The following is an 18,654-nucleotide window of genomic DNA, read 5'->3' as shown; positions in this document are numbered from 1 at the left end:
TTTAGCTTGTCTAGGGGGCTCACATCACTGGGCAGCTCGCATCCGGGTTTCCCTTTGTAGTCCGTAATAGTTTTCAAGCCCTGCCACATCCGACGAGCATCAGAGCCGGTGTAGTTGGATTCAATCTTAACCCTGTATTGACACTATGCTTATTTGGTGGTTCGTTTGAGGGAATAGCGGGATTTCTTATGAGCATCCGGATTAATGTCCCGCTCCTTGAAAGATCTAGCCTTTAGCTCGATGCGGATGTTTCCTGTAATCCATGGCTTCTGGGATATTTACGTATGGTTTCTGTGGGGACGACGTCATTGTTGCACTTATTGATGAAGCCGATGACTGAGGTGGTATACTCCTCAATGCCATTGGATGAATCCCGGAACACATTCCAGTCTGTGCTAGAAAAACAGTCCTGCAGCGTAGCATCCGCGTCATCTGACTACTTCCGTGTTGAGCGAGCCACTGGCACTTCCTGCTTTAGTTTTTGCTTGCAAGCAGGAATCAGGAGGATAGAATTATGGTCAGACTTGCTAAATGGAGGGTGGAGGAGAGCTTTGTATGCATCTCTGTGTGTGGAGTAAAGGTGGTCTAGAGTTTTTTCGCCCTGGTTGCACATGTGACATGCTGGTAGAAATTAGGTAAAATGGATTTAAGTTTGCCTGCATTAAATTCCCCGGCCACTAGGAGCGCCGCTTCTGGATGTTTGCTAATAGCCTTATACAGTTGGTTGAGTGCGGTCTTAGTGCCAGCATCGGTTTTTGGTGGTAAGTAGACGGCTACGAATAGTATAGACGAGAACCCTTTTGGTAGATAGTGTGGTCTACAGCAAGTCCTTGAGATTTCTTTAACATTATACATCACGCACCAGCTGCTATTGACAAATAGACACACACCCCCACCCCTCGTCTTACCAGGCGGAGCATCTCGGTTTTGCAGGTGCATGGTAAATCCCGCCAGCTTTATATAATCCGTGTAGTTGTTCAGCCACGACTTGGTGAAACATAAGATATTACAGTTTTTAATGTCTCATTGGTAGGATAATCTTGATCGTAGATCATCGATTTTATTTTACAATGATTGCACGTTGGCCAATAGAAAAGATTGGAGTGGTGTCACGTCCTGGCCAGTATATATAAAGTTAATTGTTTTGTAGTTTGGTCAGGGCGTGGCAGAGGGTATTTGTTTTATGTGGTTCGGGGTGGTGTGTTTGTTAAAAGGGTGTTTGGTTTAGTATTTCCGGGTTTTGGTTTATGTCTAGGTAGTTCTATGTGGAGTCTAGTGAGTGTATGTCTATGTTTGGTTAATTGGGGTTGGGACTCTCAGTTGAAGGCAGGTGTTGTCTATCTGCCTTTGATTGAGAGTCCCATATATTAGGGTGTGTTTGTGTTTGTGATTTGTTGGTGATTGTTCTGTGTTGAGCCTATGCTAGCCAGACTGTTTGTAGTTGTTCGTTCGTTCTTTTTGTTTTGTGATTTTGTACGTTCATTTTTTGAAGTTAATAAATTCTCAAGATGAGCATACACGTACCTGCTGCGTATTGGTCCTCCTTCACCGACGACAACCATGACAGAATCACCCACCACTCAAGGACCAAGCAGCAGAAGAAGGAGCAGAGGGAATTCGAGTTGGACTGGCGGGAGAAATGGACCTGGGAGGAAGTTCTGGACGGGGCCGGACCTTGGCACCAGGCTGGGGATTATCGACGCCCGCAGTGGGAAATTGAGGCAGCCAAGGCAGAGAGGCGGTGGTACGAGGCCAAGTACGCGCTGAAGGAGAAGCACAAGAGGCACCCCCAAGAACATTTTTTGGGGGGGCACACGGGTAGTTTGGCTAGGCGTAAGAAGAGCCGGAAGCCAGCTACCCGTGGTTATATGGAGGAGCGTATGGGGTGGAGAGCGCTATGTTTCGCTGAGGAGCGCACTATCTCACCCATACGCACGCACAGTCCGGTGCGCGTTATTCCAGCCCCTCGCAGGTGCCGTGCTAGAGCGGGCATCCAGCCTGGTAGGAGGGTGCCTGCGCAGCGCATCTGGTCGCCGGTACGCCTCCGAGGACCAGGCTACCCAACTCCCGCTCTACGCACGGCTACCATCAGGCCCCTGCACAGCCCAGTCTGCCCTGTACGAGCACCCCGCTCGTACAGGGCTACTAGTTCCATCCAGCCAAGACGGCTTGTGCAGGAGGTAAGATCGAGACCGACTGTGCGCCTCCATAGCCCTGGGTTTCCAGCTCCTGTCTCTCGTGCGGACCCGGAAGTGCGTCAACCCAGTCCGACTCGTCCTGTTCCCGCTCCCCGCACTAGCCTGGAGGTGCGTGTCCATAATCTGGTAAGCCCAGTACCAACACCACGCACCAAGCTACAAGTGTGTCAACCCAGCCTCGCCAGTCAACAGTCATCATCAGAGCTGCCCGCCAGTCAACAGTCATCATCAGAGCTGCCCGCCAGTCAACAGTCATCATCAGAGCTGCCCGCCAGTCAACAGTCATCATCAGAGCTGCCCACCAGTCAACAGTCATCATCAGAGCTGCCCGCCAGTCAACAGTCATCATCAGAGCTGCCCGCCAGTCAACAGTCGTCAGAGCTGCCCGCCAGTCAACAGTCGTCAGAGCTGCCCGCCAGTCAACAGTCGCCAGAGCTGCCCGCCAGTCAACAGTCGCCAGAGCTGCCCGCCAGTCAACAGTCGCCAGAGCTGCCCGCCAGTCAACAGTCGCCAGAGAGGTCAAACTGCGCTGAACTGCCGGAGTGGCCAGACTGCGCTGAACTGCCGGAGTGGCCAGACTGCGCTGAACTGCCGGAGTGGCCAGACTGCGCTGAACTGCCGGAGTGGCCAGACTGCGCTGAACTGCCGGAGTGGCCAGACTGCCCTGAACTGCCGGAGTGGCCAGACTGCCCTGAACTGCCGGAGTGGCCAGACTGCCCTGAACTGCCGGAGTGGCCAGACTGCCCTGAACTGCCGGAGTGGCCAGACTGGCCAGACTGTCCCGAGTGGCCAGACTGTCCCGAATTGCCAGACTGCCCAGACTGTCCCGAACTGCCAGACTGCCCAGACTGTCCCGAGTTGCCAGACTGCCCAGACTGTCCCGAGTTGCCAGACTGCCCAGACTGTCCCGAGTTGCCAGACTGCCCAGACTGTCCCGAGTTGCCAGACTGCCCAGACTGTCCCGAGTTGCCAGACTGCCCAGACTGTCCCGAGCTGCCAGACTGCCCAGACTGTCCCGAGCTGCCAGACTGCCCAGACTGTCCCGAGCTGCCAGACTGCCCAGACTGTCCCGAGCTGCCAGACTGCCCAGACTGTCCCGAGCTGCCAGACTGCCCAGACAGCCTGGAACGGCCTGAGCCGGAGCCACCTCCAAAAATAGGTGGGTTGGGGAGGGGGTGTAGCACAGTGCCGTCGTTGACGGCAGCCACCCTCCCTTCCCTCCCTTTAGTAAGGGGGGAATCTTTCTTTTGGGTATTGTTTGGGGTTATTTTTTTTTGTTAAGGTGCTTCCGGGGTAGCACCTTTAAGGGGGGGGTACTGTCACGTCCTGGCCAGTATATATAAAGTTAATTGTTTTGTAGTTTGGTCAGGGCGTGGCAGAGGGTATTTGTTTTATGTGGTTCGGGGTGGTGTGTTTGTTAAAAGGGTGTTTGGTTTAGTATTTCCGGGTTTTGGTTTATGTCTAGGTAGTTCTATGTGGAGTCTAGTGAGTGTATGTCTATGTTTGGTTAATTGGGGTTGGGACTCTCAGTTGAAGGCAGGTGTTGTCTATCTGCCTTTGATTGAGAGTCCCATATATTAGGGTGTGTTTGTGTTTGTGATTTGTGGGTGATTGTTCTGTGTTGAGCCTATGCTAGCCAGACTGTTTGTAGTTGTTCGTTCGTTCTTTTTGTTTTGTGATTTTGTACGTTCATTTTTTGAAGTTAATAAATTCTCAAGATGAGCATACACGTACCTGCTGCGTATTGGTCCTCCTTCACCGACGACAACCATGACAAGTGGAGAATTACTCGCTTGCCTACGAATTCTCAGAAGGCAGCCCGACCTCCGCCCCCTTTTTCTCCGTCTTTTCTTTGCGTAAATGATAGGGATTTTGGCCTGTTCCTGAGGAAGCAGGAAATAATTTGCGTCAGACTCGTTAAAGGTAAAAGCTTCATCCAGTTCGAGGTGAGTAATCATTGTTCTGATGTCCAGAAGTTATTTTCAGTTATAAGAGACGGTAGCAGCAACATTATGTACAAAAGTTACAAACCAAGCAAAAAAGCTAACGAAATAGGACAGTTGGTTAGGAACACGTAAATTGTCAGCCATCCTCTCTGGTGCAATACACATGCACACACGCAAATACGTACCCGCACACACGCGCACACACACACACACACACACACACACACACACACACACACACACACACACACACACACACACAGAGAGATGGCTTGCACACATGATTGAGAAACTTAAAGACAGTGCTCCATTCATTTATTCACACTGAGAAGCCCACACACAAAATCCTCCCACACTGGTAGGACACACGCATTGGGAGCACACGAACACATTGTCTGATATAAGAGTAAACCTTGGATCCTATTCTCTTCAGGATAATGTCTAGAACAGTCTCCACGTCAAGTTGACAACACAAAAAACAGCAGCTGTAAAGAACAACACTAAAAAATGTAACTAAATATGTGGAAGAGAGAGAGAGAGAGAGGGATGAATGTTTTCTACACCTCACCTTGTCTCTTCTCTGAACATAATGCAGTTCTCTGGCACTCAGTCAAGTCAAACAAGTATTGACTTCAGGAGCACTTCTCTCTCTGAATATCTGAAAAGGACAACAATATGACAGACGTGAATATATCCCAAGAATAACATGGCTGGGTTTCTGTGTGTGTGCATGTGTGAGTGCATATGTGTCTGCACATGTGGAGAGAGAGAGGGGAGGGGGGGTGCAAGGTTTGCTGCATGCATACACTTATCTTCTCAAGGTCAACACACTTGCCTGGGTTTCACATACCAACACACACATACACACGAGCGCACGAGCATGCACTCACACACATACAGTGCATTCGGAAAGTATTCAGAGCCCTTGACTTTTTCCACATTTTGTTACGTTACAGTCATATTCTAAAATGTTGTTTTTTTCCCCTCATCAATCTACACACAATACCCAATAATGACAAAGCAACATTTTTTTTTAAATGTTTGCAAATGTATTAAAATGAAAGTCTAAAACATGACATTTACATAAGTATTCAGACACCTTACTCAGTACTTTGTTAGAGGACCTTTGGCAGCTATTAAGTCTTCTTGGGTATGACGCTACAAGCTTGGCACACCTGTATTTGGGGAGTTTCTCCCATTCTTCTCTGCAGATCCTCTCAAGCTCTGTCAGGTTGGATGGGGAGCGTCGTTGAACAGCTATTTTCAGGTCTCTCTGAAAATAGCTCCCTGGTCGATCAGGTTCAAGTCTGGGCTCTAGCTGGGCCACTCAAGGACATTCAGAGACTTTTTTCCGAAAACACTCAAGCATTGTCTTGGCTGTGTGCTTAGGATCTTTGTCCTGTGGGACGGTGAACCTTCACCCCAGTCTGAAGTCCTCAGCAATCTGGAGCAGGTTTTCATCAAGGATCTCTCTGTACTTTGCTTCGTTCATCTTTCCCTCGATCCTGACTAGTTTCCAGTCCCTGCCACTGAAAAACATCCCCACAGCATGATGCTGCAATCACCATGCTTCACCATAGGGATGGTGCCAGGTTTCCTCCAGACAAGACACTTTGCATTCAGGCCAAAGAGTTCAATCTCTTTTATTTATTTTTAATTTATTTTATTTCACCTTTATTTAACCAGGTAGTCCAGTTGAGAACAGGTTCTCATTTACAACTGTGACCTGACCAAGATAAAGAAAAGCAGTGCGACAAAAACATCAGCACAGAGTTACACATAAACAAACGTACAGTCAATAACACAATAGAAAACATTTATGTACAGTGTATGCAAATGTAGAAGATTAGAGAGGTAAGGCAATAAATAGGCCATAAAGGCAAACTAATCTTCTCCAAGTCATTAAGGTTTCGAGGCTGACGTTTGGCAACTCGAACCTTCAGCTCCCTCCACAGACTTTCTATGGGATTAAGGTCTGGAGACTGGTTTGGCCACTCCAGGACCTTAATGTGCTTCTTCTTGAGCCACTCCTTTGTTGCCTTGGCCGTGTGTTTTGGGTCGTTGTCATGCTGGAATACCCATCCATGACCCATTTTCTATGCCCTGGCTGAGGGAAGGAGGTTCTCACCCAAGATTTGACGGTACATGACCCCGTCCATTGTCCCTTTGATGCGGTGAAGTTGTACTGTCCCCTTAGCAGAAAAACACCCCCAAAGCATAATGTTTCCACCTCCATATTTGACGGTGGGGATGGTGTTCTCGGGGTCATAGGCAGCACTCCTCCTCCAAACATGGCGAGTTGAGTTGATGCCAAAGAGCTCCATTTTGGTCTCATCTGACCACAACACTTTCACCCAGTTGTCCTCTGAATCATTCAGATGTTCATTGGCAAACTTCAGACGGGCATGTATATGTATTCTTGAGCAGGGGGACCTTGCGGGCGCTGCAGGATTTCAGTCCTTCATGGTGTAGTGTGTTACCAATTGTTTTCTTGGTGACTATGGTCCCAGCTGCCTTGAGATCATTGACAAGATCCTCCCGTGTAGTTCTGGGCTGATTCCTCACCTTTCTCATGATCATTGCAACTCCACGAGGTGAGATCTTGCATGGAGCCCCAGGCCAAGGGAGATTGACAGTTCTTTTGTGTTTCTTCCATTTGCGAATAATCGCACCAACTGTTGTCATCTTCTCACCAAGCTGCTTGGCGATGGTCTTGTAGCCCATTCCAGCCTTGTGTAGGTCTACAATCTTGTCACTGACATCCTTGGCGAGCTCTTTGGTCTTGGCCATGGTGGAGAGTTTGGAATCTGATTGATTGATTGCGTCTGTGGACAGGTGTCTTTTATACAGGTAACAAGCTGAGATTAGCAGCACTCCCTTTAAGAGTGTGCTCCTAATCTCAGCTCGTTACCTGTATAAAAGACACCTGGGAGCCAGAAATCTTTCTGATTGAGAGGGGGTCAAATACTTATTTCCCTCATTAAAATGCAAATCAATTTCTAACATTTTTGACATACGTTTTTCTGGATTTTTTTGTTGTTATTCTGTCTCTCACTGTTCAAATAAACCTACCATTAAAATTATAGACTGATCATTTCTTTGTCAGTGGGCAAATGTACAAAATCAGCAGGGGATCAAATACTTTTTTCCCTCACTGTACATAGATTTTTCAAATGTTTTGCTCTTGTGATATTGACTGTACCTTTGTTTATGTGTAACTCTGTGTTGTTGTTTTTGTTACACTGCTTTGCTTTATCTTGGCCAGGACGCAGTTTTAAATGAGAACTTGTTCTCAACTGGCCTACCTGGTTAAATAAAGGTGAAATAATTTGTTTTATTATTTAAATTTTTAAAGAGCAAAGTAGAGCAGTGCAGAGCTTGCTGTGGAACTCTGATTGATTACTAAAATCACCACTCCTATGCACTATTTAAACACTGCAGTTCCACACAGGGTCTACCTAAACACACACACACACACACACACACACACACACACACACACACACACACACACACACACACACACACACACACACACACAACACTGGTGTACTCTTCTCCTCCATTCCTCTCTACCAGTTGAAACATCCTTGTGGGCCACTGTAGTTAATGTGGGCCATTATTCCCCCTTTTCTCTGGTAGACTTTTGATTCATCCCAGTCTGGCTCTTACATGGAGCCCTTTGGGAAGATTAATCCAAATGTCATCTCATCTGTCTGATAGAGAGAGAGAGAGCGAGGGGGAAGGAATAGGGAGAAGGTTCTGAGCTAAAAGTAGTTATCAAGGCTCTCTCTCTCTCTCTCTCAATTCAATTCAATTAAATTCAAGGGCTTTATTGGCATGGGAAATATATGTTAACATTGCCAAAGCAAGTGAAGTAGATAAGAAACAAAAGTGAAATAAAAAATACAAATGAACAGTAAACATTACACTGACATAAGTTCCAAAATAATAAATACATTTCAAATGTCATATTATGTATATATAGTGTTTTAATGAGGTGCAAATAGTGAAAGTTCTCTCTCTCATGTATTAACTTAAATACACACATGCACACACACAGAATCCCAGCCATATTAATCCTGGGATATATTCACGTCTGTCATATTGTTGTGCTTTCAAATATTCAGAGAGAGAAGTGCTCCTGAAGTCAATACCTGTTTGACTTGACTGAGTGCCAGAGAACTGCATTTTGTTTAGAGAGAAGACAAGGAGAGGTGTAGAAAACATTCATCCCTCTCATCCTCACTCTCTCTCTCTTTCTCTTCTAAATATTCGTCTCGGTTTTTTTGTGTTGATCTTTACAGCTGCTGTTTTTGTGTTGTCAACCTAACTTGTATACTGTTCTAGACATTATGCTGAAGGGAACAGGATCAAAGATGTACACTTACATCAGACAATGTGTTGGTGTTTTACCAGTATTCATGTCCTACCAGTGTTCGTGTCCTACCAGTGTTCGTGTCCTACCAGTGTTCGTGTCCTACCAGTGTTCGTGTCCTACCAGTATTCGTGTCCTACCAGTATTCGTGTCCTACCAGTGTTCGTGTCCTACCAGTGTTCGTGTCCTACCAGTGTTCGTGTCCTACCAGTGTTCGTGTCCTACCAGTGTTCGTGTCCTACCAGTGTTGGTGTCCTACCATACCAGTGTTGGTGTCCTACCATACCAGTGTTTGTGTCCTACCATACCAGTGTTTGTGTCCTACCAGTGTTTGTGTGCTACCAGTGTGCGTGTGCTACCAGTATGGGGGTATTCTGTGTGTGGGTTGCTGAGTGGGAATCAATGACTGTGCTTTGTGCCAATGAATGTGTAATATAGCAGGAGTTTGATTCTTCTAACTCTGACATGACATCATCCTGTTGTCACCATTCTTCAACTTGATTCACAGGTGGGCAGGACTCAATCACCTCTGGTCATAAACCTGCCAGTCAGCAGGCTGACTTCACAAGATGGACGCTACGACTGTTGGGTCTAGTGGTCTCTCACCAGATTGCACAAACAAATTTCACACCCACAAAGGATGAACCATTTTAATAACCAAATATTTCAAACACACACACTCTCTCTCTCTCACACACGCACACACACACACACACACACACAACACACATACACACACATACACTCAGTCACACACTCTCACATAATAAATAAATACAAATACACACACACTCACACACCCAGTCTGAAGCCAGGGGTAAGAGGTTTTTAATTACATTGTGACTGATGACATGGCTGAATAATAAGCCAAAGTTTGCTAATGAGGTTCACACCATAAACACAGTGACACAACCTGGAGGGAAAAACACATCCACTGCCTAGTTATTCTCACAAATGGAATCTAGAAGACGGCACTTCCAGACAAATTATCTCTACGCATATTTAATTAGGCCTATCGACAACTTGTTTATCCCTCTCTTGTTGAGGTCAATGTGATCCCTAAACTGACTTCCGGGTTGATTTGTGTTACCCTCCTTCCATTTATCCTGTCATACTGTCTTCTACAACCTTCTCCCTTCATCTATAACATACAGACTGTGATTGTCAATTTTTTTAACTTGTTTTGTAACGTTAATTTGCTTTGTGCTGAGCTGAACAAGAAGACACACCATCTCAAGTGGACAATAAAGGTATTGTATTTATATGCAATTAAGGTAATGAAACCTCTAATCAACAGAAATTAAAACTATTACAAATGCCAGTTAAGATTGCAATCTTCTCCAGAGTGATATGGAGACAGATATACTCAAAATGGCCAACTGTGACCACACAGAAATAGCTCATGGCTAGCACTCACCTTTTCGTGTGCGTAAGAGCAATTTCCCAGTTCCATCCGTGTGATTAACAAATAGTGGGAGGTTGTCTTTCATTTAGCCGCCATGCAAGATGGCAAGGAAGCCCTCACCAAGGGAAAAGGTTCAAAGTAGGACAGGAGAGGAGAGGAGAGGAGAGGAGAGGAGAGGAGAGGAGAGGAGAGGAGAGGAGAGGAGAGGAGAGGAGAGGAGAGGAGAGGAGAGGAGAGGAGAGGAGAGGACAGGAGAAGAGAATGGTACAGCAGAAGAGAGGAGAGTGGTACAGGTGAAGAGAGGAGAGTGGTACAGCAAAAGAAATGTAGAGTGGTACAGGAAAAGAAATGTAGAGTGGTACAGGAAAAGAGAGGAGAGTGGTACAGGAGAAGAGAGGATAGTGGTACAGAAGAAGAGAGGAAAGTGGTACAGAAGAAGAGAATGGTGTAGGAGAGGAGAGGAGAGGAGAGGAGAGGAGAGGAGAGGAGAGGAGAGGAGAGGAGAGGAGAGGAGAAGGGAGGAGAGTTGTACAGGAGAAGAGAGGAGAGTTGTACAGGAGAAGAGAGGAGAGAAGAGCAGAGGAGTGGAGGAGAGAAGACAGGACAGGAGACTGGTACAGGAGAGGAGAGGAGAGGAGAGGAGAGGAAAGTGGTAGAGGAGAGGAGAGTTGTACAGGAGAAGAGAGGAGAGTTGTACAGGAGAAGAGAGGAGAGAAGAGCAGAGGAGTGGAGGAGAGAAGACAGGACAGGAGACTGGTACAGAAGAGAAGAGAGGAGAGGAGAGGAGAGGAGAGGAGCAGGATACGTTTCTGAGATAAAAGCAGTTCTCAAGGCTATCAGACAGATGAGATTACATTTGGACTACTCACCCCAAAGGGCTCCATGTAAGAGCCAGACTGGGATGAATCAAAAGTCTACCAGAGGAACGGGGGAATAATGGCCCATATGAACTACAGTGTCCCTCAAGGATGTTTAAACTGGTAGAGAGGAATGGAGGAGAAGAATACACACGCGTTGTGTGTGTACAGTGCATTCGGAAAGTATTCAGATCCCTTGACTTTTTCCACATTTTGTTACGTTAACGCCTTATTCTAAAATGGATTCAAAAAATATATATATCCTCATCAATTTACACACAATACCCCATAATGACAAAGCAAAAAAAGGTTTGTAGAATTATTTGAAAATGTATTTTAATAAAAAGTATTCAGACCCTTTGCCATGAGACTCGAAATTGAACTCAGGTGCACCCTGTTTGCGTTGATCATCTTTTAGATGTTTCAAAAACTTGACTGTAGTCCACCTGTGGTAAATTCAATTGATTGGACGTGATGTGGAAAGGCACACACCTGTCAATATAAGGTGACACAGTTGACAGTGCATGTCAGAGCAAATACCAAGCCATGAGGTCAAAGGAGTTGTCCAAAGAGCTCCAGTACCAGATTGTGTTGAGGCACAGATCTGGGGAAGGGTACCAAAAATGTCTGCAGCATTGAAGGTCCCCAAGAGCACAGTGGCCTCCATCATTCATAAATAGAACAAGTTTGGAACCACCAAAGACTCTTCCTAGAACTGGCCGCTCGGCCAAACTGAGCAATCGGGGGAGAAGGGCCTTGGTCAGGGAGGTGACCAAGTGCCCGATGGTCACTCTGACAGAGCTCCACAGTTCTTCTGTGGAGATGGGACAAACTTACAGAAGGACAACCATCTCTGCAGCACTCCAACAATAAGGCCTTTACACTAGAGAGGCCAGAAGGAAGCCAGTCCTCAGTAAAAGGCACATGACAGCCCACTAAAAGGCACCGAAAGGATGCACACCATGAGAAACAAGATTCTCTGGTCTGATAATAGCCTTGGTTTCTCAAATGACTGCCTCGCCTGGTTCACCAACTCTATTCTACTCTGCTCTACTCTACTCTACTCTACTCCTACTACTCTACTCTGCTCTGCACTGCTCCACTCTACTTCTCTAATACTCTGATCTGCTACTCTACTACTACTATTCTACTCTAATCTACTCTACTCTGCTTAGCTCTACTCTGCTCAACTCTGCTCTGCTCTACACCTCTACTAATCTACTCTACTATTTTACTCTGCTCCGCTCTGCTCTACTCTACTCTACTCTACTCCTCTACAATTCTACTCTGCTCTGCACTGAACCTCTCTACTACTCTACTCTGCTACTCTGCTCTGCTTTTCTTTGCACTTCGACTCTGCCCTACTCTACTCTGTTGTATTACTCCACTCTACTCTACTCTACACTACTCTTCAACTACTCTACCCTACCCTGCTTTACTCTTCTCTGCTCTACTACTCTGATCTACTCTACTCTGCTTTACTTATCTGATCTACTCTACTCTAATCTACTCTACTCTGATTTACTCTGATTTACTCTGCACTGCTCTGCTTTACTACTCTAATCTATTCTACTCTGCTTAGCGCTCATCTGCTCAGCTCTGCTCTGCTCTACTCCTCTACTAATCTACTCTGTAATTTTACTCTGCTCTACTCTACTATGCTCAGATCAGCTCTACTCAGCTCTACTCCTCTACAATTCTCCTCTGCTCTACTCTACTCTACTTTGCTCTACTCTACTCCACTTTGCTCTACTACTCTACTACTCTGCTCTGCTCTGCTACTCTGCTCTACTCTACTACTACTACTACTACAACGGTACTCTGCTCTGCTTTTCTCTGCTCTACTCTGCTCTAATCTACTACTACTACTACTACTATTCTACTCTGCTCAGCTTTACTCTCCTCTACTCTGCTCTACTCCTCTACTACTCTGCTCTACTCTACTCTACTCTCCTCAACTCTGCTCTACTCCTCTACTACTCTACCCTATAATTCTACTCTGCTCTACTCTACTCCGCTCAGCTCAGCTCTGCTCTACTCTGCTCTACTCCTCTACAATTCTACTCTGCTCTACTGTACTCTACTCTGCTCTGCTTTATTCTGCTCTGCCCTGCTACCTTACTCTACTCTACTCTAATCATATCTACTCTAAACTGCTCTACTCTGATCTGCTGTTCTCTACTTCTCTGATCTACTCTACTCTGCTCTACTGTACTCTACTCTACTCTGCTCTGCTCTACTCTACTCTAATCTACTACTCTTCTCTATTCTACTCTACTCTACTATTCTAGTCTGCTCTGCTCTTCTCTGCTCTACTACTCTGATCTACTCTACTCTGCTTTACTACTCTACACTACTCTCTACTCTGCTCTACTGTGCTCTACCTCTCTCTCCTCTTTTATACTCTATTCTGCTCTACTCTACTCTGCTCTGCTCCCTCTACTCCTCTCCTCTACTACTCTGCTCTACTCTACTACTACTAGTACTCTACTCTACTCTACTCTAATCCGCGTTACTATGCTCTGCTCTTCTCTGCTACTCTACTCTACTATTCTACTCTGCCCTACTCTACTCTTCTCTACTCTGCTCTACTACTCTGAAATACTCTACTCTGCTCTGCTCTGCTCTGCTCTGCTCTGCTCTACTCTGCTCTACACGTCTACTATTCTACTCTACTCTGCTCTGCTTTTCTCTGCTCTACTCTCCTCCTCTACTACTCTACTCTACTATTCTCTACTACTCTACTCTAATCTACTCTTCTCTGCTCTGTTCTGCTATGCTCTACTTCGCTGATCTACTCTACTCTACTCTGCTTTACTCTACTCCTCCACTCTACTCTACTCTGTTCTGCTCTACTGTGCTCTACTCCTCTCTCCTCTATTATACCCTATTCTGCGCTACTCTACTCTGCTCAACTCTACTCTGCTCAATTGAAAATCACTATGCAGATGTTTATTCTTCTTGATGTTCAGATACCATGTGTTTGAACAGCTTCACATATCGCAGTTCTGGAGAATACAACTATGTATGTCTGTTTGTATGTGCGTGTGTGTATAATTGTGTGTGTGTACATGTGTTTACTTGTGTGTTTGTGTAGTTGTGTATGTGTTCAGAATTGTGTGTGCGCTCAAGAGTGTGTAAGTGTTTTCATTTATTTAATTCATCTGTTTGTTTCATATGAACACCTTTGTGTGTGCTGGTTTGTGTGAATTGAAATCAGGAGTCATCCAGATCTGAGAGCTCATTTGTCAATCTGCAGATAGAGCCAACTCTTTCCTATTTGTGTGATTCCAGTAGTGGCAACACGTTCACACCCTGCACAGGTTCAACATCATTTCAACAGAGCCATGCAAGCGGAGTAGCTTTTGGAGCATTGAATATAACTCCATTCCAACTCTTTGAAGCCAAAACGAATGGTTTCACAGAAACTGTTTGAAATAGCACTTTTTTTTACACACAATTCACACTGAACGCTAGGTATATATCCTTGCAGCTTTTTTATTATGTGAATGTGCATGGTTCACCACACAATGGTTTCTGCGTTTGTTCTGTATATGCAAACAGGCATTAGTCATGTATGTCATGTTCCAGTTATAGGGGCTCCCGAGTGACACTGCGGTCTAAGGCACTGTATCTCAGTGCTAGAGGCGTCACTACAGACACCCTGGTTCGAATCTAGGCTGTATCACTACCGGCTGTGATTGGGAGTCCCATAGGGCGGTTCACAATTGGCCCAGCGCCGTCCGGGTTTGGCCGGTGTAGGCCGTCATTGTAAATAAGAATTTGTTCTTAACTGACTTGCCTAGTTAAATAAAGGTAAAAAATAAATACAAATAAAAATGTCCTGTTTGAAAAGGTCACCTGGTTGATCCTCCTGCCCTTCATAATGACACTGCTATGATGGCCTGACCTAACGGCCTCATGGGAATTATAGTATGACAGGGCTCGTGGCCATGTTGATGGCTTTGCCTGCTATGTGACTCTCTGTATTATTGAGTAGTATCTGCCTCCTGTCATATATTTATTTGTTTGTGTGATTATTATTGGGTCTTCGACACTGAACAGTTATGACTACAATGAAACATAATTAATAACTGACTCTATTCTCTTTCATCTGTTTTGTCAGTCATCAAATATGGTTTCTATTTCATAGCAACATTTGAATATATCTTCCTCATCATCAAATTATATTGCTGATTTTAACGTCTGCATCAATCCTTTCCCCTGTCTTAATCGCTCTGAGAATATATGTTCTAATATCTCTCCATGCATTTTCCCCAGGCACTCAAACCCTATAGCCCCTTCTACAATTATCTCCATGGCTACAAAACTCAGAGGATAGTAAAAGCCCCTGGAGCACACATTTATCTAGCATCTCATCATCCATTCAATATTGCTCTGACTAGAGGAGGCCGATTGCCTGGATGTGAAAACCCCAAGGCGCTACTATAGGTCCTGATAAGGTCTGCGCGTTTCTGTGTGTGTGTACGTATGAGTGTGTGTTTCTGTCCATGTTTGTGTTTGTGTGCACTTTTCCGTGTGTGTCTGTGTGTGTGTGTGTACCTGTGTGTGAACACAACGTGTGTGAACCCTACAGCCTGGATCTCCCTATCTCCTCTATCTCACCCTCTCTCTTCTATTCCTCCACAGTCCTCCCCCATTTACAACTGCAAAGCAGCTCATTTTCAAGGCAGTCTGATAGATAAGCTGAGAGCTGTTGAACACAAAAACAACAGCAGTCCATGTTATTGTTGTGTAGTTGTTTATGTACAGGAGGAACGGGGAGGTTTATTCAGGTAAAGGCTGGAGGATGGATGTGTCTCCCTGGGGTTACTGTGTTTTTCACTATGGTGCTGGTCTCATGGTGTGTTTCTGCAGTACCAGGCTGTACACTCAGGGGATAGATTAGACTTAGTGAGGTATGTTTTTAAGTGTGTGTGTGTGTCTGTATATATGTGCGTGTGTGTGCTTGTGTGTGTATGTGCGTGGTTTTTACTTGGTGTACTTCTGCTTTTATTAACTCTTCGGGGAACAAGAAGCAGGATCATTTGTGTGTGTGTGTGTGTGTGTGTGTGTGTGTGTGTGTGTGTGTGTGTGTCAAAGCAGAGAAGGGAAGTTCTTAAAGAGTAATAGAAAAACCACCAGGGCTTGTGAGAATCGGCTCGGCAGGCAGTGATAGATGACCACAGAGCAGCTTCTTTAAGATCTAGTCCTGCTGCAAACTGTGATTCACACAATGTCCAAAGAGCAACCAGTTTATGTGCTCACCAGTGCAGTAAGAGCTATAGCTGCAGACAGCAGATTGCTAGAGGTCGAGGTTTATCCCAAAAGGGTGTTTGAGCTTTATGTCAGGCATTATCCTGTAACAACAGACACCTGGTCTACCTCCCATCACACGCTCATGTCCCATTTTGTCAATTCTTGGTTGGTGAGTGGACCCCAGACTTTACAACCATAGAGGGCAATGGGGTCTATAACTGATTGGAGTATTTATTAGTCAAATCCTAATTGGAATGTGAAATTTGATGGCGTAGAAGGCCCTTCTTGCCTCGTCGTTCATAACCTAGTCTCTCTCTCTCACTCTTTTACTCTCTCACTTTCACACTCTCAAACACACACGCTTTGGCAGGGACAGTGTGTCGTGTCAACCCATCGTGCCAAGGGTGATAGTGGTTTGGCAGAGCAGTTAATCTCTCTGGGTGATATGAATGTGGGCATACATCAATTACAAGGATTGAGATATTGCCATGGAAACAGTAGAATGACATAATCAGAAATGAAGCGCTATAAAGGTCAGGTGTCATGTCTACACTGTCGCTGTCTGTGGTCTGCATTTATCAAACCCCCACGCAGATGTACAGATCTGCCATCTTCTTTTGACCAGGTTTTCACAGTAGGAAAATAATCATGCAACAACAGGACATGTGAATTATTATGTGGGTTATAATTAGTGCCCTGTGTTTCGGGTTATCATGTCACATGATCTCACTGTTGCATGATCTCACTCTCACTGTTGCCGCCTGTTATAGACCCCCCTCAGCTCCCAGCTGTGCCCTGGACACCATATGTGAACTGATTGCCCCTCATCTATCTTCAGAGTTCGTTCTGTTAGGTGACCTAAACTGGGATATGCTTAACACCCCGGAAGTCCTACAAACTAAGGTAGATGCCCTTAATCTCACACAAATCATCAAGGAACCCACCAGGTACAACCCTAAATCTGTAAACATGGGCACCCTCATAGATGTTATCCTGACCAACTTGCCCTCAAAATACACCTCTGCTGTTTTCAATTAGGATCTCAGTGATCACTGCCTCATTTCCTGCATCTGCTATGGGTCCGCGGTCAAACGACCACCCCTCATCACTGTCAAACGCTCCCTAAAACACTTCTGCGAGCAGGCCTTTCTAATCGACCTGGCCCGGGTATCCTGGAAGGATATTGACCTCATCCCATCAGTCGAGGATGCCTGGTCGTTCTTTAAAAGTAATTTCCTCACCATCTTAAATAAAGGAAGCCACTTTCAAAAAATGTAGAACTAAGAACAAATATAGCCCTTGGTTCACTCCAGACCTGACTGCCCTTGACCAGCACAAAAACGTCCTGTGGCGGACTGCAATAGCATCGAATAGTCCTCGCGATATGCAACTGTCCAGGGAAGTCAGGAACCAATACACGCAGTCAGTCAGGAAAGCAAAGGCTAGCTTTTTCAAACAGAAATTTGCATCTTGTAGATCTAACTCCAAAAGGTTTTGGGACACTGTAAAGTCCATGGAGAACAAGAGCACCTCCTCCCAGCTGCCCACTGCACTGAGGCTAGGTAACACGGTCACAACCGATAAATCCATGATAATCGAACATTTCAATAATCATTTCTCTACGGCTGGCCATGCTTTTCTCCTGGCTACCCCAACCCCGGAAAACAGCTCCCCCCCCCACAGCTACTTGCCCGAGCCTCCCCAGCTTCTCCTTCACCCAAATCCAGGTAGCAGATGTTCTGAAAGAGCTGCAAAACCTGGACCCGTACAAATCAGCTGGGCTAGACAATCTAGGCCCTCTCTTTCCAAAACTATCCGCCGCCATTGTTGCAACCCCTATTACCAGTCTGTTCAACCTCTCTTTTGTATCGTCTGAGATCCCTGAAGATTGGAAAGCTGCCGTGGTCATCCCCCTCTTCAAAGGGGGTGACACTCTAGACCCACACTGTTATAGACCTATATCCATCCTGCCCTGCCTCTCTAACATCTTTGAAAGCCAAGTTAATAAACAGATCGCTGACCATTTCCAATCCCACCGTACCTTCTCCGCTGTGCAATCCGGTTTCCGAGCTGGTCACGGGTGCACCTCAGCCATGTTCAAGGTACTAAACGATATCATAACCGCCATCGATAAAAGACAGTACTGTGCAGCTGTCTTCATCGACCTGGCCAAGGCTTTCGACTCTGTCAATCACCGTATTCTTATCGGCAGACTCAATAGCCTTGGTTTCTCAAATGACTGCCTCGCCTGGTTCACCAACTACTTTGCAGACAGAGTTCAGTGTGTCAAATCGAGGGCCTGTTGTCCGGATCTCTGGCAGTCTCTATGGGGTACCACAGGGTTCAATTCTCGGGCCAACTCTTTATCAACGATATCGCTCTTGCTGAGGGTGATTCCCTCATCCACCTCCATGCAGACGACACCATTCTGTATACATCTGGCCCTTCTTTAGACACTGTGTTAACTAACCTCCAAACGAGCTTCAATGCCATACAACACTTCAATGGCCTCCAACTGCTCTTAAACGCTAGTAAAACCAAATGCATGCTTTTCAACCATTCGCTGCCCGCACCCGCCCGCCCGACTAACATCACTACCCTGGACGGTTCT

The 18,654-nt window shown here is 45.8% G+C and overlaps 1 protein-coding gene across 2 annotated transcripts in view; it reads left to right on the top strand.

The window, feature by feature from the left end:
• Positions 1–18,654, top strand: part of LOC106613128 (calsyntenin-2) — a 447,582-nt gene that overhangs the window by 58,480 nt on the left and 370,448 nt on the right. The gene's annotated exons all lie outside the window — the stretch shown is intronic.

The sequence above is a fragment of the Salmo salar genome, chromosome ssa09 (genome assembly GCF_905237065.1).
Source record: "Salmo salar chromosome ssa09, Ssal_v3.1, whole genome shotgun sequence".
Lineage (NCBI taxonomy): Eukaryota > Metazoa > Chordata > Actinopteri > Salmoniformes > Salmonidae > Salmo > Salmo salar.
Note: the sequence above shows the minus strand (reverse complement) of the source record. Positions and strands in the feature narration are given on the sequence as shown.